Source organism: Haliotis rubra, unplaced genomic scaffold (assembly GCF_003918875.1).
Source record: "Haliotis rubra isolate DU_JTF1 unplaced genomic scaffold, ASM391887v1 Scf108, whole genome shotgun sequence".
Taxonomy (NCBI): domain Eukaryota; kingdom Metazoa; phylum Mollusca; class Gastropoda; order Lepetellida; family Haliotidae; genus Haliotis; species Haliotis rubra.
Window position 1 is genome coordinate 537038 of NW_025764981.1, and position 24870 is coordinate 561907.

Consider the following 24870-nt stretch of genomic DNA (forward strand, 5'->3'; position numbering starts at 1 on the left):
AGAACGATGCTCATGCTGTTGATCACTGGATTGTCTGGTCCAGACGCGATTATTTACATACCGTACAATCCATGTAGCTGGAATATTGAACACTGTGGCGTTAAACAGTAACCAAACCACACCAGGACAGTTTTCTGTAATACAAAACTAAGATGATCTGAAATTTACAAGTGAAATGTTGGTTGGTTGACATTTGTCCCTTCCATTAAATTTCCAACCGACCCGAGAAGATCCGGGGTAGAAAAGGTCTTCAGCAACCCATGCTTGTCCCAAAAGGCGAATATGCTTGTCGTAAGAGGCGACTGACGGGATCGGGTGATCATGCTCGCTGACTTGAGACGCCCATTTTCTAAAGATGCTGATCCTATTGCCACGCAAGGAGCTCAAGCAGAGATCACTGTTTAATGCTGACTGCTGCTGACTGGTCTGGATGCACTCGTGCTACAGAGTTTTTGTTGGGCCTCTGCAATATTATGGTGGCCAGAACAAGGACTCTCTGTTGAGAGTTCGATTCAGTTAGGTGATTTAGTTATCATGGAGGTTGTGAGTTGCAAGATTACTTTGGAGACGATAAGAAACAAGTTTCTCCAAGATTTTGGACATGAATCTGGACACCGATCTGTAACTCTTCGTTGCCTCTTTGTAGACGTCCAAGCCCCCCTCCTTCAGCAATGGTCTGAAGGCCCTCCTGAAACATTCAGGGACTTCTGATTCCATCAGTGATTTGTTTATGATTGATGTGATCAAAGCTTGTTCTAGGCAGTGATTCATTCAATTTGTTTAAATTCGCTCTTAATGATCCCCTAGGTATATATAATATGTACAAAGTACATTTAGAAACAGTAATATCTCGTTATACAGGACCCGTGAAGGTCCGGGTTAGAATATTGTCCTTCAGTAACCCATGCTTGTCATAAGAGGCGACTAATGGGATCGGGTGGTCAGGCTCGCTGACTTGGTTGACACATGTCATCGGTTCCCAATTGCGCAGACCGATGCTACTGCTGTTGATCACTGGATTGTCTGTCCAGACTCGCCTATTTACAGACCGCCGCCATACAGCTGGAATATGAAGCTTGACTGCAAGGACATGGCCATCGATGTGCAATCGGTATCCCTTCTCCTTCCTGAACCCCTTGAGTCTCTCTTTACTCCAACGTCCATGCCCTAGCAAGTAAACTAGGTTGTCAGCGTGACAGAAAATGGGAAGCGATGGCAGGTTATCAGTCTACGATTTCAGTTTTGTCGACACAACCACGGGAAAAGTCACTGTTTCGTTGTCAACAACTACCGTACATCTCTCAAAAAGCAATGAAACCGTATTATTGGGAGTCGTTAGCACTGGTAAACCAAGTTCAACTGCCTTACTCTCCAACTCACGGAGCTGTGCCAAAGTGTACTTCGACACAGCCATGCCCCTTGTCATTAGAAAGGATCTTAATTCAGGTTTCAGCATCGAATTGATACATTTTGAATTACCCGCCACTGCGACACTTAAAACAGCCCCACCTTCCGGCTTGTTGCACAACCTATTTGCGCCTCCCCGCGCAGAAGTGTGACATCTCGAAACCTCCGTAGTTTTGGACCGTGGCTGAGTGGGTCAGATCGCTGACTGTGTGGTGGCTACTTGGATCAGTTAAGTTTTATGGGTTCGAATTCCATATCGGACTCCCAATCCCCCAAATTCTAGAATGTTTACTTTACTACGAAAATGAAATTGTAAATAGAACATTTCATTTGATACATTCTATCATAACAGTACGGACACGGACACAAAATTAGGGCAAAATAAACATTATAATATTTTGTGCATCGTAATAATTTCAAGTGAAATCGAATTGTAAACACTGGCAAAATAAGACACAAAGCCATTCTAAAACATATCACGTGTGAAAACATGTCTGACGTTGAAGGGTGTTTTTTCAGTAATTCAGTCTGCGTTTTGTTTGTATTTGAACGTTACACTTGGGCGCTCGTGTCTCGCTGTAGTCTAGACACACATGTAATACCTGCTGTTTCTTCTCAAATTCCCCAGTCGGTAGCTTACAAGCCACGCACATACGGTAGGTATTTCTTACCTATTTCATTAGACAATTGTGTATTGAATCGTGTTCAAATTAACCTCAACCAACATTTTGTTCCGACAACTGCCGGTATAGCAGTCTCAAATAAATCCTTAAAATATTCAGCCATTCAAGACTTTCACAACTGTCCATGTGTCTTTGATCTCACCTGAAACAAAACATAATACATGTAGCCACAATTGGGATACGATAAAACAAACACAACATTAAGTACCTGGTATTAAACCACTGTGGAAAAATATCTAATAGTATTTCCGATCGTAAAATGAGCCTGTTGTTGACTCCAATACCTTATGTATGAAATATATTAGTCTATTTACTTATCCTATTTAAAACTTTACACAGCGTAATTATTTCCAGTAAAAAGTCCTCATGTTTTCTTTCGTAAATATCAAATGATAATTATAGTTTATGCTTTCCCCAACTTGAACTGAAGCAGTGAATGTGTCTGTGCCATGGCAGTGTTGTATACAATATACTCATGCCAATACTGGTTGTCACCCCCTTCAATGTTTTTATTGGAGAGGGGTGTGGGGTGTGGATGCTGGGTGTGTGTGGGGTTGGGTAGGGGAAGGGGATGACAACCATTATTGGCATGAATATAATATGCCAAGGCAATCGGTCATATTCAGGATATCTTTAACAACTACGAGTAGTATTATATACTGACAACTAGTGGATGAATAATTTGCATCAAAACAGTATGTAAGGAAGAACCCCGTAAAATCACACTGTTCGAATAAGCTCAGATGCACGTCTTTTTGGCACCCTAAGCGTGTCATTGTGGTGGTATGTAGCATCATAAATATTACTGAGCAACTATGTGATATAATGAAAGGGTTCAGAAGCAGAACGACCTAACTCAAACTTAGGTTGTTTTGACATAATAATACCCCACTAACCGTCATGATGAGATCTACATTGTGGTGAAATGTCACGTTGAGACATTAATAATTTGCAGAATTACAGCGTGTTGAATATACATGATTTATGAAAAAAGACCTAACTCAGACTTAGGGTGTTCTGCCTCTGAACAGGCCTGACTTATGTCTTTTTGCCCCAAAACAATTTATAAAAAAGGCTGGAGAGCAGTCACGCTGAATAGAAGCTCTGAGAAAAGAGAAAATTACTCCAATATGAGTTTTGATTAAACTAGTAAGTATTGAGCAATTCTTTCCAATGTAAGTGTCAGAGTATACTATAATAGTGATTTAGTGTAGAATGACAATATAATTATGTACATACTAATATGTGGTTTCAGGATTTAGGTTGATTTGGCACAAAATCATTTGAAGCATACACAGGCCTACCATACAAACGGTGAACAAATTCTCAAAACTAAACTCATATACACCAAAACATAACAGAAATCACCAAAATAGGAAAATAAACTTCCAAACCTCGCGTATCAGCTACATAAGCGCTCGAGAACGGTCGCCGAGCATACTAAACGGCAGTCATAGAATCCCAAATCAGCAGTCATAGCATCCAGAAATGGCATAAAAATCGTCAAAGATGGCTTTGGTAAATATTGTTTTTCGTCACTATGAGTCTAATCTTGCTAATTTGATATCGGGCTGTAGCGCATCAACCCCCTATTGTATTAAGCTTCAAACCTATGTTCATGTTTCTCAGTGTCAGGCTTGCCATTCTGCACAATGTGGTCCTCCGTTCGACCGAAGAGGGTTTGTACTTTGTTGTCAACATGTCGTGCTTCTATTTCTCTTCAGTGTTGTATTCAACGGTAATATTTAAGGATTATAATGATATATACAGATGATGTGTCTTTTAGCATGATCACTTTCGGCAAGTAGTGAGTGATTGAGTAAATATTTATCGTCACATCGACAATATTTCAGCCATATCGGGACGTGAACAAGTAATTATTGTATTAGAGAATAATAAAACTACAAATTTAAAGCCTGTTGACGAAGAACAGTAAAACTACCAGTGTATCACAGATATTAAAGTAAAACTAGCATGTTATCATCAAACCATACAATATAAAACCAGGCTATGGATTGTCAACAACTGAAGGTGCATCACCACAGACCATACTTTCGGCAAGTAAGCTGGATAGAAAACATATACAAGTGTAATCAAAACATGTTTTTGCTCTGCAAATTGTATTACCCAGTTGATGACTTCAGTGCATCATCGACACTTATATTTGTTTTTAGATTGAACAAAAATGACTATGCCTGGTTCAGACCTTTAACGTTCATACTTATAGTGAATGATAAAACCAACAACTCTGAATCAAAGCCCAATGCATGGTAACTTTTGTTGTGTCTGTTTATTTTGTTTCATGCAATGTTTTCTTATATTTATAACAATTGTGCCAATGTCAGCGGACGTCTTTCTGACTGCTGTTGATCTGTGAGTACATAGAGCGCATGTAAAAGATTATATCTGTGTACACGTGTATTCAGAGAGGCAGTCGGATACTGTCAGATATGCAAATATACAATACAAGTTCATATCTCCTCACAATACTCAAGAGACAGGTCGCCATGACATTCACATCGGCTCTCTGGCTTGAGTGAGCCTGGCAGATATACATTACCGCGGGTATATGGATGTCTTAAACTGAGTAACATTCTTCTTGGTGCAGCGTATCAGGGCAGGGTATTGAAATGGCCCAGAAGAGCTATGTCCTGTCACAAGATACTTGTCACAGGCTCCCCAGAATTTGACATAAGTCATTGTCGAGGTATGTGTCATGACTGTTAAGAAATGAAGTGAACGTTTTTCATGATACCTGTAGTTTCATATAAAACAATATACTTAACAGCAAAAGAAACGCAAGTTTCGAAAAAATGAAATCTTTCATATTTCATATTTATGGAACGTTCATGGTAAAGTGATGCAATGATTCCCGATGAGATTATGTCATGCAGTTTGACGTCCATACGAAACATTCGCACAAACACAACCACAGTGCAGCCAAACCATACTTTTAGCACGTGCATTGAGGGTTCTGGATGGAAAGCATGCATTTCACTGTGAGGTTTCATTTATAAAGGTTTGTTTTAAGAAAACAACAGTTGAGCAGGACCTCGTGTCCTCAGAGATTAAAGGATTAAAGATTTTAAAAATATTGTTTTGAGATGTCCCCGATGTTTACATTAAGTTGTAATCGATTGCATGCGAGAGTAGCATAGCGATCGGCAAAGCAGGCGAGTGGGGTGTACCAAAGTTTCCGGCATCGTTTTGATATATTGTACTGTGAAGCAGTTCGAGTGGGGGGTCTTCTCAAATATTTATATATATTTTTTTAACACTTTAATCCTCCCAAAGACACGAGGGCCTGTGGCTAGAAGGTGTACACGTCACACAAACGATGCCTAGAGTAACGACTGAGCAGAGGGGAATGGCCATTGGAATGTTGCAAGGAGGTAGCTCTGTCATCTTACCACCATTACACGCCTTGCTCAACGTCATCAGCAAACATGGGCAAGGTCAGACAATCCAGTGATCATCATCATGGACATCGATCGACGCAATGGGAATATGATGACATGTCAGCCTGACCACCCGATCCCGTTAGTTAGTCGCTTCTTACGAAAAGCATGGGTTGAAGACCAATTCTAACCCGGATCTTCACGAGTCGACCTTCTTGGAGAACGGTACCTTCATACATTCCACGCACACTTCATGAAAAAGATGTTTCACTGAAGTTATGTGCTTTCAGTTATCCATTTAGCCTGTATGTTACAATGGGTCTATAGAGAAGTTGTCTCAGTTGAGAATCAGCCCTAATGGTTTCTTGTCGTGTTTGAGCCGATCCTGACTAAACGTGTCCTATAAACACGTAACGTGGTGGAAGCTAAAGGGGATTTGTATTCAGAAATGATTCTGATGGCACAGTGACTTATTTCATACAATATAGTGACTCTCTCTTCCTACAAACGAAGAAAAACTACTTCTGCTGAAACCACGTGCTTTGCTAAACTCAAAAAATGTCTGTACTGAACAAACTGAACGAGGTGAGCATGTCCCTGTGACACTGAAAACTATTCCGGGCGTCAAAACCTCAGGTCCTCTCATATTAGGAGATATTGCAACTAAAAACGGGAAGTTATGCAAGCAAAAATGGCACAACTGTGAAATCTTAGTGAATCTGGCACCATACCCTCGTGAATATCAAGTAGCTTCATTAATGAATGCTCGCAGTGACTAGGCTTTGCGTCCATACAGTGGATTCAATGGATTCAAACGGGTGAAGAGACCAGAACAACAGGTGAAATTATTCAGAAATTGGAACAATTTATAGTTGGTGAAATGAAAGAGCGGGCATCTCATAGTGAACTACCTGAGGGAAGTTGATCTGTATCATAAATTGTAACTCTTGTAATGTGAGGTTTGGTCCAGATTTCGCTTTCCCGGGCCATAACCGTGCTAGCCCACTGAGATACCATGCAGCAGTGAAGCATGAATACCGCACTCAGACACATTATACTGACTCCGAGCTGACCAGTCCTTTTTGTACCCATTAATGCCGAGCGCCAGGCAGACACCAACAAGTACCATATTTTAACGTCTATTGGTATGACGCGGTCGGGGATCGAACCCGCGACCTTCCGCTCTCCGGGCGGACGCTAACCACTACACTACGGAGGCGGTCTCCTCCAGTGTGAAGAGAACAAGGGCATCGTAACATATAAACAATTAAATTATTACATATTATTTCTCAAGCAATCAGAGAGATCACTATGATCGGAAATGGGGATGTTGAAAGATCGCTAAGTGGTGACCAGACGTTACCAGAGTAGGAAGGATAAGTTGGGGGGAAATCATGAACACAAGCAAGAAGATGATAAAAGAACTACTGTAGTTTTACGACAGATGAAGACGCCCCATTTGTCTTTCATTCTCGGGTGCTTCATATGTTGCAGATGGCATTCCCTTCCCTCGGGATGAGCAATGCAGTTAAAGGAAGCACTCGGTATAACGAAATACCGTGTCACAATGTCCTCCATAATGTATTTTACCTTTCTTATTATTCAACAAGTGACAATCAAGCCCATCTTTTCCATTCAGCTTGCGTTCACATGTCATTTTGCCAATTACGCTTCGTCAGCTATTACAGATTCTAATGATTTGCCTGGCTACACACTCGCTTCAAATACTCTTTACTTGGTCTTTTTTTGCCAAGTCTTTATGTGCTTTCTGTTTATACAATAGCAGACGAATTAACTGGTTATAAGCGTAGTGTCTGGTTGCAAATACAATGTTTGCTTGCTCGACTAGAGCCTTTTCATCAGGGCGTCTTCTCTCAACTGAACATAAAAATATATGCTAAATAGCTTATGTTATGTGAACGATTTTAAGGGCAAGCTCACTTACATGACGGAGTGACATTTCAAGTCAATAGAGGATTTCAACTCCTATTTCTCACAACGTTGTGTTGTTGGGCTGAATATTACACACATATATCACACCAGGAGACCCGCGAAGATCCGGGTCAGGATTGATCTTCAGCGACCCATATTTGTCTCAAGAGGCGACTAACGGGATCGAGTGGTCAGATTGACACGTCATCGTATCGATACGATGCGCATGATGTTGATCACTGGATTGTCTGGTCCAGACGCAATTATTTACACATTGTACATTTGAAATAGCTCGAATATTGCACAATGCGGCGTTAAACAGCAACCAAACGAAACCACACCTGGACAGTTTTTTTGTAATACAAAACAAAGATGATCTGAAAATAGTTTCATGTGAAATGTTTGTTTTCGACATAGATAGTGAGTGAGTGAGTTATTATTTAACGTCACATCGGCAATATTGCAGCCATATCGTGACGAGAACATTTGACATGGAAATAGAATATATATAGATATTATCAAAACCTGCCGACGAAGGACAGTAAAACAACTAGAATATCACAATTTGAAGTAAAACTAGCGTAGAAGTTAAAACAAATAGCACTATTTGGACAATACAATATAAAAAAGTGGCTAGAGATCGCCAACAACTGAAGGGAGATCACCATACTAGGGACCATGGGGACTTACATTACTTTTGCTACCTGCATGGACCCTAGCTGGATTTATAAATACCCTCCCTTCAGCCATTGGCGCTGATACTGACATTAAGCCATACATTTAAAACACAACAATACTACGATTAAAAACCTGGTACACTTAAAGTGACTTCAAATGTTTTGGGATTCGACATAGATAACAATTATGTGAAATACGCTCACATTTCCCTTCCATTAAGGGAAAGTTGACTATTGCAAAGTAGAAGTCACCCCTCGTGTCATACAGTCTTGCTGTGAGTATTGTTGCACTCCATAAGCATACATCCTCACTTTGAATAGATGAGGTTGTCTCACTGGTCTACATTTTTTCTAGTTCAGATAGGTGACAACGTAGAAGGGAATTGGTTGTCAAAATATAATTGATCGTTTATGTACCTGAAGCTAAAGTTAAAATTCTTGGTCTAACCACCTTGATTGGACATTGCTAGTCCGACCAGAGCATTGAGGAACAGACAATAAAAATGTGGAGTACAATGGTACCCATGGGAATCCGTTCTTCTTGTCTGAGTGTCGTTTCTCAAAGTTTCATACATGGTACCATCGAGGAAGCATTTCGAAAATCGATTGTTCTGTTTACATGGCCTTTGCTTTCAGTCTTGTCAAACTGTCCTGATTATCTGAAAATATATATTCAACTTCATCGATGGCTACCTCGTTTCGTGACAAAAACTCCCTGAATGAAGTGTGTCCCTTAATTTGTCATCAGGGACAGCCGTCTACAGAGTTGACAAATCAAATGTTTTATACTAGTAATTTGAGCTTCGGCCTTTGTCCGAATTATAAACAAAATCAAGCAAATACTTTGACGATCTCCAAAGTAATATTAATTCTCTCAAATACTTCCTTGCGTAAAAGCTTTTGGCAGATTTTTTACCAAACATTTACTGTTCTATACCATTTATGTTAATGATGTTGTTATTGTATATTATCAGGTGATATACTTTAAAATTTCTGACAAACAGGAGTACAAGGAATAAGCGCGAAAAGTTGGTTCATAGCAAACGTTGCGTATTTTAACACACAAGTCTCTTTTGTTGCCCGGGAAAACATAGAACACACTATGACCTTCCAAAACATGTATATCGCCTTGCAATCTCCACTTAATGAACAAGATTAATAGGATTAAACACAACAGTATTAACGCTCTTCTATAACTTCTGCTTTTGTAAAAGTAATCAACCAGGCTTTTTAATGAACCCAGCCGTTTGCCGTGTTAAAGTTTGAAATCGTGTTCATCCTGTGGTTTACCGTTTTATGGTGTAAACCAGCACACAACATACATTGATTAGGAAAAATATATAGCATGACCGTTGGCAAAACCAAATATCACCAGTCGCAATAATGAACAGACCAGCTGCCATGTATCTTAAATAGACTGATATTTCACCATTCTTTTGCGCTGACGTTCTATATTTAGATCCTCAGTGTTAATGTAAATTGTGTTATAGTTTGGATGGAACCATGTCTCATGAACAATGGCGCAGTCAACTGGACTACATCATCACCCTTGTGGGATACTGTGTTGGGTCGGGAGCATTCATCAGGTTCCCTTTCTATTGCATGCGCAATGGGGAGGTAAGCCTAACTCACATAATATCCATGTCTGCGTCTCGGGACCTTTAGAAGTTCTACACTTCTTTAACTCTAAGTCTTTTAAGCTTAAGGATTGGGGGTAGTTTTTTTTATATATCACGGTTATGATGAGGACTCAATTTTGCGTTGGAATCCATGGCATGCAATGAAAGGTAAGTCATAGTCTGTGGATGGATGACACAATAATTCAAAAGTCTGTACCTATAACCGAATATGGTACTCAGTTTTTCTGCTTATGTTGTTTGGCTGCCTTCCGTTGCAAGGCGCAGGTTAAAAATGCCACGCAGGTTAGAACTGATGTTATTGATTTATACCATGGGGATATATTTTTTTAGCTTTGGAAATATTCAATGTCAGTCTTGGAAATACTGAGGTATTTATGTTTGTTGACAAGGAGCATTCCTGATACTGGTCACGTTTTTCATCATAATTGGAACCATCCCCTGTGTGTTTCTGGAGATGACAATCGGACAGTTCTCTCAGAGTGGACCTATAAAAGTTTGGAATATGTGTCCTGCTCTCAAAGGTAACAACTGAAATACAGCCAAGTGTCAAACGGACAAATACCTAAACTTAAAGAGCATGACATATTTCGACATTGTAGCAATGGCATATAACAACTATACAGAGCCAATTCAGAGCAACAATGCATATTCGGCAGTCGAAATTGAAATAGTTTCATAGGGAAACCTACCCAAACGCTATGCATCCATCAGTTAAACCGGTGAACGTGGATTTCATTCACGGGTAGGCGCTGGTTGTAAGCTTTGCTTTGTCACCACCACACCAGATGGTCGTAATGTATCAATGAACTTCTCAAAAAGGATATTCAGACCATGTTTCGGAAAGCAGAATGACGCGCTTCGACACCTATTCCTATTTTCCCAAATATTTCAGGTATAGGAGTCGGTACCGTTGTCGTTACATGGATATATGTCAGCTATTGCACCGTCCAATTCGCATGGTTTTTGTACTACTTCTACTACTCGTTCTTCCACACCCTGCCCTGGGATCACTGCGGCAACGCGTGGAACACCCCAGCATGCATATGGAACAAAAACGCTACATATGTATCTGACGACGCAACGTCTAACACAACGCTAACAGACGCTGGACATCCCTTGAATGAAACAGCCGGAAGGATGACAGCAGCTGAAGAATTCTGGAAGTTGGTTTACGAATACATATTAATGTCTACAAGCATTATTATAAGGCGTATACTTTCTTTCTCTCTAATGTAAGATTGTTCTTAAGGACATAAAATAGATTCCATTAACTTAGTTCAAGAAACATTAACATCATCATCATTATTGGTTTCTTAGCTCACTTCATGGTACGTTTTCAAGGCCTGCGCCTGTTTCTGCTGACGTCTTTCTTCTGACTTACATATTGCTTGCATGACGCCCACTTCACTCACTCTCGTCCCTGATGTAGCCTACTCACACAAGGTTGTTCACCTCCACAGATTCCGGATGCTGGGAGAGAGTGATGGGCTGGACAACCTTGGAGGTCTAAGATGGCATCTTGTTGGGTGTCTGGCCGCCACCACAATGATCTTATTCCTTTGGATATTTCAAGGAATCAAAGTATCAGGGAAGGTAATTTACACAATTCAAGGCATACTGTTTGGGGCCAAAAACATATTATAAAGAGTTACTGTTATACTGTTTTGTCTCTTTTAAGAAGTTATAGATAATGCAAATGATGCATTCGATTTCTTACATTTACGGAGAAATCTTTAGTTTTCATGAAAACTATTAGATCACATATTTCAGTCATTATATTGACTTGTTAACCTAACCGAAACAAATTATTCCCTCAGTCACTGAATAATTATTATTCCACCAGCTTGTCTACATCACTGTAATCCTCCCCTACATCCTCATCTTGGTTTTCCTCATCCGGGGCTGTCTACTTCCGGGTTCAGTAGAAGGAATATACTACTACATCTACCCTAAGTTTGACAAGCTTGCAGACCCTAAAGTGAGCACAAATCTGTTTACGCAAATGTGACTTTTGAAATTACAGGTTTTCTTTCACCCTTCTGTGTTATTATTGGTTCGTATTTATCACAGCGACTATAATAACAATGCAATTTAGCTTTTAGTATGCTCAATTGTAGGTGTGTAGCATTCATAGTCTCCAGGGATGAAGGATTAGACGGGTTTGAGGTTACCATTGTGAAATATTCAAAAGTGGCATAAACACAGCCACATATTACAGGAATATCTTTTCACTGAATGTTTCATAAGAATGGTTTCATGTCAAGACTATTATTATACACCTTGAGATGTACGTAAATGCAATCTTCAAAGATTATGTTACATTTTAGGATGCTGATTAGCGATGTATACACATAACATGATTCCATGGCTTTAAGGTGTGGATTCATTCATGCAGTTACGCCCTGCTTTCGTTGGGTATTGCCATGGGGTGCATCATCACTATGTCTTCACACAACAGAAAGGATAACAACTGCTTCAGGTATATTCTAGGTCGTACTGGTGTTACAGAAATGCTTTAGTTGTTGCATCAATACATGGTAATTTCTAAATTATTTGTGACTGACCAATATCAAACTCTAGAACGAAGTATATGTGAACCAACATATGAGAAGGACACATTTACTTCCCTACACAGGCAAAAACTAATGGTTGGTTCGATATTCACGTAAATGCATATATTCAAATACCTGAAAGCTTTAACATTCAGACATTCAACAGTATTACAGCATGATGTTTATGTTTTTCTTAAAGGGATGCAATAAAAATTTGCCTAATTGATACACTCAGCAACGTTTTCTTCGGCTTCGCTTTCTTCTGTATCGTTGGTCACGTGGCCTTCCAACGTGGAGTGACTGTTGAAGCGTTCCAATCCTCTGGTGAGTAACATATTGATACCTGAAAAACTGTTACAGTTTACTAAGTGATCCAAATCTGTACAACTGACGTTTTACAGTTTGATAGCACCACCCCAATCACACAAATGCTATCAACAAATTATTCCTTTCATAATTCAATAATCTGTTGCCATGGGAATGTATCATCATTGTTTGTAAGGTGCGATGAGGCTACAGAATGTACCAGAACGCGAAAAACAACCCGACTAACTTTATGACCATTTTTCTTGTACAAAGAAACACATTTAGATGACAGTGAATTGACATTGATTCTGTGAATCGTTTCGCTCTACTTGTTACCATGTAGGGTACGTAAGTCCCAAAACATTCAAAGTCAATTGAAACTTACTACCTTTTTAATCGTAGAATATATGTTCTTTTACTTTGTGGCTAGCTCATATAAAATTGCTTATAGCTGAAGGGATGATGTAAATCCAGCTACGGTCCATGCGGGAAGCAAATGTACTGTAAGTCACCATGGTCCCTAGTATGGTGATCTATCTTCAGTTGTTGGCAATATATAGCCTGTTTTTAACTTGTATTGTCATCTATAGTTACCCTGTTTTAGATTTAATTACTAGTTTTAAATTCGAATCTGTGATAATCTGGTTATTTTCCTGTCCTTCGTTGACAGGTTTTTACAGTTTACCATTAATTACTATGTCTTAACTTAATTGTTTTGACACGATATGGCTGAAATATTGCAGATGTGACGATAAATTTTAACTCACCCACTTGTTACCATGTAAAATAATCTTTTAGGCGCCACAAATGTTGTCATAGATGCAGCGTGTTGTAGTAGTAGTATAAAATCGATATCATCTGAGCATCGGTACTCATTTACTGTCAATTCAGACGAACATAAATTTAAACTAATTTCATTAAATATTTAGAATATTTTATAAAGTATCTTCATACACAAGTAGGTTTGTACAGACAGTGCTACTTTTATATTTCTATATGTGATACTCTAGTATTTTTACTGTCCGTCGTCAACAGGTTTTAAATTCAAAATGTTTTTATTTTGTATTTTATAAATTGTTTCCATCACGATATGGCTGAGATATTGAGGATGTGACGTTAAAAAATAACTCACTCACTCACTCGTTTCTTTCTAATGCGACATTGATTCTGCGAATCGTTTCGCTCTACCTGTTACCATATAAAAACATCTTTCAGACGTCACAACTGCTGTCATAGATGCTGCGTGTAGTAGTAGTGTATTTCACGTCACTCAAAGAACGGATGACCGTTTGTTTGAACGTTTCGCTTTAGGGCTCCCTGGTACACCCAATAGTTCACGTTTGTCACTGAAATCATACCTGTTTTTCTTGGCACATGCGTTAACAAAAAGGTGTTGACCAGTCTGTCTCACAATTCAAATACAAGAACTGTTCCGGATATGTTATTTTGTCTGTTGTGTTACAGGACCTTGCTTTAATCGTCTACCCCGAGGTCATTTCCGCTCTCCCTCTGCCACAGCTGTGGTCTGTGATGACCTTTGTGATCTTGATGTCCTTGACTATTGATTCTATGGTGATGATGAAGTTTCCAATTCTCTCAGAATCAATCAATAGGATAAAAACAAACTAAAACAGAACTAAATGGTATTAAGAAGCTGAAAAACCTACCCGCTATTGTTGTCACCTGGGAAACAGGAATTTTACTAGTAAGCTTATAAGTAGTGTTATGAAAGATAACGGCGATCTGATAACAGATGGTTGTGGTATTTTAAATGAACTGAAACAATTTACAATAATCTGTATATATGATATAGATTTAAGTACTATTATTATTCAAAAGATATCTAAGAAAGAATTTGAGGATTTGGAAAAAGAAGAAATTAATAAAACTGTTGTTTCCATGAAGAATGATAAAAGCACAGGAATTGATGGCTACTTGGTTTTGAAAAAGCCTTGAAGCATTTATGATACAGCAGCAATGATACAAAATGGGCACATTTCTTCCTTTTTCTATCAGGAACGGGGATTGTAGACAGAGACATCCAGTCTCACCTAATTTATTTATCCTTTCAGTTGAAATGTTAGGAATTATGATAAAGTCAAACCCTGATATAAAGAGTATAACATTTAATGATATAGAACAGACACTTGGACAACATGCTGACGATACATAGCTATATCATAACCCTGATATAAAGAGTATAACATTTAATGACATAGGACACAAAAAACGTGGACAATATGCTGACGATTCACAGCTATATCTCGATAGATCTGAAACAAGCCTCAATGCTGCAATCGAAAGACTGAACAAATTTTATCAAGTGTCAGAACTTAAAATGAACATAAACAAGACAAAAGCTATCAGGTTAGGCTCAATGACAAGTAGAAATATATCTTTAGACAATGATTACCAACATTTGTTAAATAACATTCCAATGAACGGTAGACATCGCTTAGGAAACAGAATTCAATAGTGTTTACCAAGATATGATCTCAAATGTTAATATGATAAATTGACATTGACATTGATCATATTCTATGATAAATTGATTACGAACAACAACACCCGTAAGGTACTAGAGTCTTTGAGCATGATATAATTTGAAATGATGTATTCAGAATTTCAGTACAGATTTATTAACAGAATAATATGTACAAAGAAAGAACTTATTGAAGATGAAACATGTATTTTTTTAAAAATACCTCAGAAGACATACCGCATGTATGTTTTACTGTGATTAAGCTAAATGCTTTTGGCAAATACCAATCTCCAATGTTATGTTACATTTACAAAATTCATTATCATGTTTTGAGTATGGTCAAACAATAAAATAGTAAATCATATTATATTTCCAGCTAAATTCATATATGTTTGAAAGATTTCTTAAGTTATTCAAAGACATATTTACAACTAACAATATGTACAGCTAAGTAAATGTGTCCTTCTTATATTATATTTTGAATCTATTTCTGTTATAACCCTACAAAACCTCAATGGTGTCACCCGTGAAGATCCGGGTTAGAATCTTCATCAACCCATGCTTGTCGTAAGAGTTTGACCCTTGTAATCGTATCCAAATTGCGGAGATTGATGCTCATGCTGTTGATCACTGGCTTGTCTGGTCCAAATTCGATTATTTACAAACCGCCACAGTATAGCTGGAATGTCACTGAGTGTGACGTAAAACAAAACTCACTCACTCAGTCACTCAATGATGTCATATATATTGCCTTTAATGCCATATGTAATTTATTGTGAATTGAAATGGGAAAAAAAAAAGATAAATAAAGTAAATGGGATCAATTATAATACCCTGAATCTCATCATTATACCCATGTGGCCATTATCCAACATGATGATGTGAATGACGTGATTGTTATCACGACATGTTTGGGGTCTTTTTTAAATGTCATATATGTTATACATGCGCTTTTACCTCCTTCAATTTCCATAGTTTCGGTAAAGACCTCACAATCGTTCCAAAACACAAATGTGAAAACTAAGACTTTCATACGTTTCTGTTCAATGTTACAATGCTTTACAGGTGGTACACTTTTAAAGCCTGTTCTGTTTTCCTACAAAACAAACCGTGACACTAAAGAAATCAAATATAGTATTAACAATCATGGCGTTGAACCCAACACACTTACTCACACACTTCCAATTTGATTGGAACACCGCCAGGAAAAGCATTTGGAAGCGTTCGTAAAATGACCATCGTTTAGCCATTAATATTCCAACAGTATCACATGTACAGCTTCATTGCACCTATGTGGGGAATGTGATGAGCAAATACTTTTACCGCTAGGATTCAACACCACCAAACACTTCATAAATTTCACACTCTAATCGATTATGAATGTGCATCTGTGCAGGCACCGGGTGTTGAAATTGTCGTCGCTGCCTTGGAGGACATGTTTCCGCGGTCGAAGAAACGACGTTGGCTCATCATCGGTGCTGTGCTCCTCAGTCTGTTCCCGATTGGTTTGATATATATTTCACAGGTAACAGTGAACTGGTTGGTATAAATGTGATTGACATAAGTAGGGGATATTTGACAAAAAAATGATAAGCAATTTAACAGCGCACCAGGGACCATTGATTTAGTTAGATGATTATCCAAAAGGGCCCTACTGACCATCATGGCATTTTCCAGGTTAAATCTTATTAATATTGACCACCTCCATGGTGTAGTGGTTATAGCATCCGTCCGGAGAGCGGAAGGTCGCGGGTTCGATTCCTAGCCGCGTCATACCAATATGGTACTTGTTGGTCCCTGCCGGGTAACATTAACGGGTAAAAAGGACTGGTCGGCTCGGAGTCAGTATATTGTGTCTGAGTGGGGTATTCATACTTAACTGCGGCATGGTATTTCAGTGAGCTAGCACTATGAAACCAGCTTAAGTCTGGGCTAGTACAAGCAGCCACACATACACTTGCATGCACGTCGTCATATGAGCAAAATATTTATATGGACGACATTAAACCCCATTTCACCTCACCTCACCTCATTAATATCGAGTGAATGCGAGCCCATCCTCAAAGACAATCACAGATTCAAGTAGGGATACTGCTAATCCTGCCTTCAGTGTTACCTTGATTCATGCCATCCCATTATTCCTGCAGTTCTTCGACAGTGGTCGGTGGTTGTTGACGGTGATGGCTCTATATAATGTTAACGCCATGAAAACGTCATTCCGTCTACGCTACACAATGTTCCACCTTTTGAGAAAGTCCAGTTCGTCCGAAAATATAACGTTTGCCCGACGGCGACTGGTCCCGAAATCAGGGAGGTTTTGCAGTAATGTGACAGTCCGTCATTCGTGAGATAACGCCTTCACGTCGGGCATAATGTTCAACCTGTGTAGCCAGTTACAAATCGTCTGTCCATTCACTGTAACACCTGTAACTCTGTGAAGCTGACCTTCAACCAAAATGGAGTAGCCCACCTGTCTTGAAAACAAAAAAAGATATAGTGAGTATGGTTTTACGAGGTTCATGGTTTTTGCAATACTCCAGCAACATCACGGCGGGTGGCAAAAGAAATGAGCTTTATAATGTGCCCATGTGGGGAAATCATATTTTCAGTCTGATGAGTGCATTGAAGACGAATCCGAAAAATGGATAGATATTTTATCCTTACACAGTACCAAAACTTAGTATGGTCACTTCATTATTTACTTCAACACAAGCTTGTCAACATATGACGTGAAATGGTATTGCTCCCAATGCAACAGTATGACCATAGAGTGAGTTTTACGAAGCTTTTAGCAATGTTCCAGCAATATCACGCTGGGAGACACCAGAAATGGGCTCACACATTGTACAAATGTAAAGAATCGAACCCAGGTCTTCAGCGTGACGAGCGAACGTTTTAACCACTAGGCTACCTCATCTCCCCTATTTGACGTTAGAACATTTCAAATGACAAATCAGCTTTGTGAATCTTAAAAATACACATCTCATTATACCATAACTTTGAGCAATCTACATGTTTTAGGGTGGAATATACGTTGTGACGCTTGTGGACTGGTATGCCTACTTCCCATCGACGGCCGTGTTTGGCGTCCTTGAGTGCATTGGTGTGGGTTGGTGTTATGGTAAGAATGCATCATTATTGGCACCCTTAAAAAACGTCAAACCACTTTAGGTTCCTTTAATTGGCATATATGGATGCTAACAAGTCAATATTGAGTAGTTCATCGGACATCAGTTTCGTCACTACTGTGTCAAATTTTGAAATTATCTCCACATGTCTACAATAAAGCTTTGTCGGTTTTACTGAGGCCTTTCGTGTTGTAATCTTGATCGGACAACTTCTGAGCAAGAGTCGGCACCATTTGAAATCTTGATAAAAAGAGCTTGCTCGATCGCGAAATGTAACCATCAAAATCTGGAGCTGTTGGAATATTGCTCAATGTAAAGAAAAGGTTGACTATCGGAAAGATGACATCATCCCTTTTATCATACAGCTTTGTGGAAAGGTTTATGTCACACTGAACTCACACATCTAAATATGAAATACATGTAAGACTCTCACTTTCACCATGTAGTTCCTGGATGTTCATGGAAGAATATTAGATCATCGATATGCCTGAAGGTAAATGGGAACGTCTTGACTAAACTTCCTTGTTGCCTACTTCTTGTCTAAATGTTTTACCCCCGCATCTTAAGCAGATGTTATCAACGAGGAAGTCCCACAGGCCTTCGTGTCTTTGCGAGGATTAAAGATTTTAAAATATATATATATATACAAATTTGAGATGACCCCCGATTCAAAATGCTTCACAGTACAATACATCATGACAAGGCCGGACACTTCGGTGCACCCACAGCCGCCTGCTTTGCCGATATATCCGGACTAAAGGTGTGTGCCATTGCTGGGGGAAAAAATCTTACATTTCCAATCAAGCAGTCGATGAAAGTAAAAATTCCCGCGAATTTATAAAGAATGTGCAGATTTACAAGCGTTGACCAATCAGAGGGTTTGTTTCGACCACACCCCAGTTTTGTGCGGATATATCGGTATCCATTTGTGTTTAGTTGAGAGTCAAAACCAGTTTTCAATCGACTTGCACAAAAAACAATAAAGGAGTGGTAGGTGTCATGCTAGGCCAATCATCCACGGGGTTCGAAATCTATGCTAGTCCGTTAGCCCGAGGCTAGTAAATCTCCCGGAGGACTACCAAAACATCTAACAGTACTGGTCCGCCGGGCTAGTACAATTTTCTGCTTAACCCATTCAACATCGTAGGCCGGAAAACTGGCCAAGACGTCACGAGTCCCTAGACACCGTAGGTCGGTAAGTATGATTGGCTGCCTTAGGTCATATGTGTGATTTTGACCAATCACGATCCTTTTAGCAGACTGTGACAGAATTGCGTCATTAGAAACCAGTCTTTATCCAATAGAATCGCTTCTTACAACTGTGAAAATATTCTTGGCAAGGGTACAGTGATATTGATCATGTTCAGAGCTTTCAAACGATATCCCCATAAAACGAATCGCCTCACATGTTTTTCATACGAAGCTTCGAAGACGGAGGTATTTCCCACTGTTGTATCACGCTACCGAGCGGAAAGCCACTGGTATCGGGAAATAGACGGCCATACATAGATGCCATGATTATGTTTCCATTAAGTTTTAATCGATTTATTCTTTTATCATTGCAAAGACACGAGGGCCTGTGGTTCACATGTTTTCTCATAACCCTTCATTTGTGTTCTTCAGTCCTTTCAGGAACGTATTTTTGCAAAGCTGAACATGAAAAGTTCCAAGATCTATCAATACTCTTTTATTGTGTTCATTCCATTCCCTTTATTGGTTTTGCAAAAGAGGCATGATTGCTGTAATATATGTGAAAAGTTTCTCATGATGATTTTCCCTTGCAGGAACAAAGAGGCTTCAGGAGGACATCCGTTCGATGTGGGGAAAGACGATACCTCGGGTCATGGTCATAAGTTTCAAGTTTGTGTGCACTTTGTTTCTATTTGTAAGTAATTCCTGACTGGAAAAGGTTTTATACTACCACACACCTGAGAAATTGTTGCGCATCCTACAAAACTCTTTTGTAGCTGAATCTCTTTATATTAACCATGACAGCTATACCCCTGCTCGACTAAACTGAAATTTGAATGGCGTAAAAAGCTGCAGTCAACAATATTACAGCAGTATCATGTGGATTGTTTAGTTTGAACCAGGGACAAGCCAAATGTTTCCAAAAATAGAGCCTTAACCGAACATTTGTGGAAAACTAACCAAAAAATCTGGTGACAATATGAAATATTGGCGAACTGTTTGGTCATATTGTCCTTCTCCCTATCCATATGGGTATATGTCTTATTTCAGCTCTATGACGACAGATTATAGGAGAATTCAGACAAATTAGTGACTGGCATGTTATGAACGATGAATCACTCCGTCAGTTCATGATGGATGACATGTGGTCTATTTTATGCCACTTTGACATATATATCGCTGCTGGGAACCAGTTCTAAACAGTGCTTCACTTGTGCATGATAAAGATTTACATGGTTTCCCAGCGATACTTGCGCGAATAGTTTATGATAAAGTTGAACGAAAGCGAAATATATGGAGATCATCACATGATCATCAGTTTTGTAGTCCGAGGTGAAAATCATGAGTGTGTATTATGTTTCAACTGTTATACTAGGTGATCTGCTGCTACTCCTTCTACTCCTACCGACCCCCGAAGTACGGGGACTACATCTACCCTACCTGGGCAACAGCTCTTGGGTGGCTCATATCGTTTTCATCACTCCTGCCGTTTCCGATTGTTTTCATCTGGACCGTTTACAACACTCCAGGGGCAACATTGAAAGAGGTAAACACAACTAAAAGACTGAAGTTATCTTAATCTGCTTGGTATCTGTTCTGGCTTGTACTTTTGTTTTACCTGGAGCAGTTGGACTGTGACAGTATGCTAACATTACGACAATGGTGGGACTTGCAGGTCACAAGAAAAACACTCAAAATATTTACCTTTCTTTTCAGAAAGAATCCTTAAAGTACCAGATGTTTCCTCTTTGTGAATAATACCATATTATGCTAAATATCTAACCACAAGAAACTTACTGGACCCAGCTGCTGGAGTGTTTGGGGCACCTGTCACATGAACATGTCATGACACGAAGCATGAAAATAACTTTCCCATCATATGTACCTTCCTGAGGGATCCTGTGTTTGTAACGTATCACACGATCTGTTTGATTAATATCAACATGTTTTTATCACATTAAAACATTGCAGAAACTGAAGAAATCTTTCGAACCCAATGATTACTGGGATAGATCACAGCCTGCAGAAGCTGACTCTGGTGTGTTCCAACCAATGGAAGTACTGCAGAATGACTCGGTCTGACAAGGGAAATACATCAACTATCGAACAGCCCAAGTATATTATCTTTATTTGTTTTTTCTTCAGATGTTTTTAATTCTATATTCAGTGGATACGTATAACATTCTATTTCAGTTCACCTTCACCTTGTGTTTTCCTCAACATGAAACACCAGCTTCATAGGCATGTGTATTGAGAACATCACATATTTTTGTTGACTTGGCTAATTGATATTTGCTGTTATATAATCATTATAAAAAGTAGGGGAACCTGAACTTTTTATGTGTGTAGGAAGTAGCGTTAACAAACGTTTCAAAGACAGACATTTTATGAACGCACCACCATTTATCTTTATCACCACTCCTAAACACAACGCACAGGATGCGTGCACAACGCAGTAGCCCCATACACGTGCATGGGAACCGCCTCCGTGGTGTAGTGGTTAGAGCGTCCGCCTGGAGAGCGGTAGGTCCCCGACCGCGTCATACTAAAAGACGTTAAAATATGGTACTTGTTGGTCCCTGCCTGGCGCTCGGCATTAATGGGTACAACAAGGACTTGTCGGCTCGGAGTCAGGATAATGTGTCTGAGTGGGGTATTCATGCTTCACTGCGGCATGGTATCTCAGTGGGCTAGCACTATAAAACCAGCTTCAGTCTAGTACAAGCACCCGCACATACACATACACACGCATGCACGTCGTCATATGAGCGAAATATTCTCAAGCACGACGATAATCCCAATTTCACCTCACCTCACGTGCATGGGATGTCATTCTTGATTTTGACGGTTTTCAAGAAGGACGATAATTCAATGTAGACCATTATTTTTTCACAATCATCTTGCATCACACAGTTGTTGGGGTTTATTTCTAGCCGCTTTTGTTTGTTTGACAATCATCTTGCATCACACAGTTGTTGGGGTTTATTTCTAGCCGCTTTTGTTTGTTTGAAAATGAAAAACGTACACATGGAATTTCACGTCATACACAAGTCATCTTTCCAGAGCGATTACTGTACAAGTAACTATGGTCATAAGGAAGTGCAAGTGGCGATGCACTCTGAAAACATTCATTATTATCATATCAACATTGACTGACACCGATAGATCTCCCAACGTTTCCAATTGTAAATTACAAAATAATGTTCCCCTACCTTTAAAGAGTATACTGTAGTGTGAGAAATGTATATTCAGTGTATTGAGATATTACCATTAACTTAACTGTGATCAGCAGTTAGGAATAAATGCAATCTGCCAATGGTCATCACTTGTTTTCTGGTACAACCGATATGATCCCTATAAGAGTTAGTTGTGAAAATGCGTTTACATGCACCATGTCTGTTCCCCGGGGAAAATGTATCCGACGTAACAAAGGAGAAAACACATGCTGCTTTCACATGATTCATAACATATATGGAGTATTGAATTTGGCCTTTTTATCTGACTGTGTATACTATCAGAGGAGGGCAAAGGCAAATATTATTAGAAGTTACTATTATGAGTGTGATTACGAATGCCTGTTTCGCTATTAATTGTACTCTTTTGAAAATAAAAACAAGCATTGGTACAAAGAACATGCTGAGAAGACGCAAAAGGTCGATGTAAATATGATACGTGTTACTAAAGTTCAACATTGGAATAGTCATAGTCCCGACTGGTTGAAAATAGGGGTTCAAAGGAAAGGGTTTTCAAAATTAAATTGACTTATAACTTCCAAAAATGAGAGGTCATTTCTTGGATAAAAGGGAGACATTCCATCTTCCATTGAAATGACGACAGTTTGAAAAAATATTGAAAGGAATGCTGATTTTGTTTGGGTTTTTTAATTCTATTCCAATTCACAGATAAATTACATATGACATAGAAGGCAATATATATGACATCACTGAGGTTCTGTGGGGTTATAACAGAAATATATACATAAAATATTGTTTCATTTTCTGTAGAGGGTAGATACGATTGAAGGAATAAGGTTTAATAGTAGTGATTGTAGTGAGTGGAGACTGGAAATATCAATTGATACTTTAAGAGCACTTCGATGCTCAGTACATCACAAGGCAGATAATGTTTCCACTTCCTTAAAAAGGGATCTAAGCTATTAATTTTCCTTGCTATATATCTTGCAGTTGTATATATATATAACTTCAGAAATCCCTCAAAAGTAAGTGTATGTTGTTTAATGCTTGAATTAATCTTTTGGCTAGGAGTATAATATAATTTAGTATTTTATTCTTTGAGCACACTCCAAACATGATAATGAATTTTGTAAATGTGACATTATATTGGAGATGGGTATTTAGAAAATGTTCTATATTATGCCAAAAGTTTTTAACTATATCACAATCAGAAAATACATACGGTATGTCTTATGAGGTGTTTTTCAACTGCCTTCATCCTCAATAGTTAATTTCTTTGTATATATTATTCTGCAAATAAATTTGTACTGAATGTCTAACAGCTTACAATCATGTGTACATTTCCTGTAATATCTGAATACACAATTCCAAATTATATCATGCTCAGTTCAATGTCAATCATTCTGAGGCCTCCTTCCTCATACGCTTTACTGATATTTGTTTTTTTCTTATCCTTTTCATTATTCCATGTGAATCTATAAATGTTTTATTGAGTTCATCAATGAATGTTTTTGGCGGGTTACGGGTGCACAGAAAATATTAACTAGAGTAGAAATTGTTTTGATAACAGCGATTTCCCCAATTAGCATCAAGTTTCTTATTCCAAACTCGCGATTCATGGCGTTTTCTTGTATCAATTACCCAATGGTCTTTAAGAGAAGCATTAAGTGTTATTCCTAACATTTCAAAGTCACCACTGTGCCAGTCAAGATATAGGTCATGGCTTTTGCCTTGTTTATGTTCATTTTGAGTCCTGACATTTGATAGAATTTATTCAGTGCAGCAATTGCAGCATTGAGGCTTGTTTCAGATCCATCTAAATATAATTGGGTATCATCAGAATATTGTCCAAGTTTCTGTTCTATATTATTAAGTATGATACCCTTTATATCAGGATTTACCTTATCACTGTGCCTAACATTTCAACTGCAAGGATAAATAAACGAGGTTCGACCGGATTTCCTTGTCTACATCCCAGTTCCCGATGGAAAAAGGAGGAGATGTGCCCATTTTGTATCACAGCGGCTGTATTATTAGTCAGAATTTGAATCCATTTGATAACTTTGGGCCCAAATCAAATCCATTACCTGTATCATAAATGTTTTGGAGATATTACCTTAGGCGTTTTTCAAAACTAACTAGTAATAATGGGTCAGGTTTATTAAACTTTCAGGTTTCAAAGACTATATCACGGAGAAGTCTTATATTTTCACTCAATCATCTCCCAGTGATAAAACCTCTTTGATTCTCATGTACAGTTGTATCTAATGTTGATTTAAT

General features: G+C 38.7%; 1 long non-coding RNA gene across 1 annotated transcript; it reads left to right on the forward strand.

Annotated features, from left to right (window-relative positions):
• Positions 1 to 493: 493 nt before the first annotated feature.
• On the forward strand, positions 494 to 23579 carry LOC124281052. The gene is made up of 3 exons (XR_006899836.1): positions 494 to 505; positions 8458 to 8461; positions 23427 to 23579. It is a non-coding gene; the product is annotated as an uncharacterized LOC124281052 (long non-coding RNA).
• Positions 23580 to 24870: the final 1291 nt, after the last annotated feature.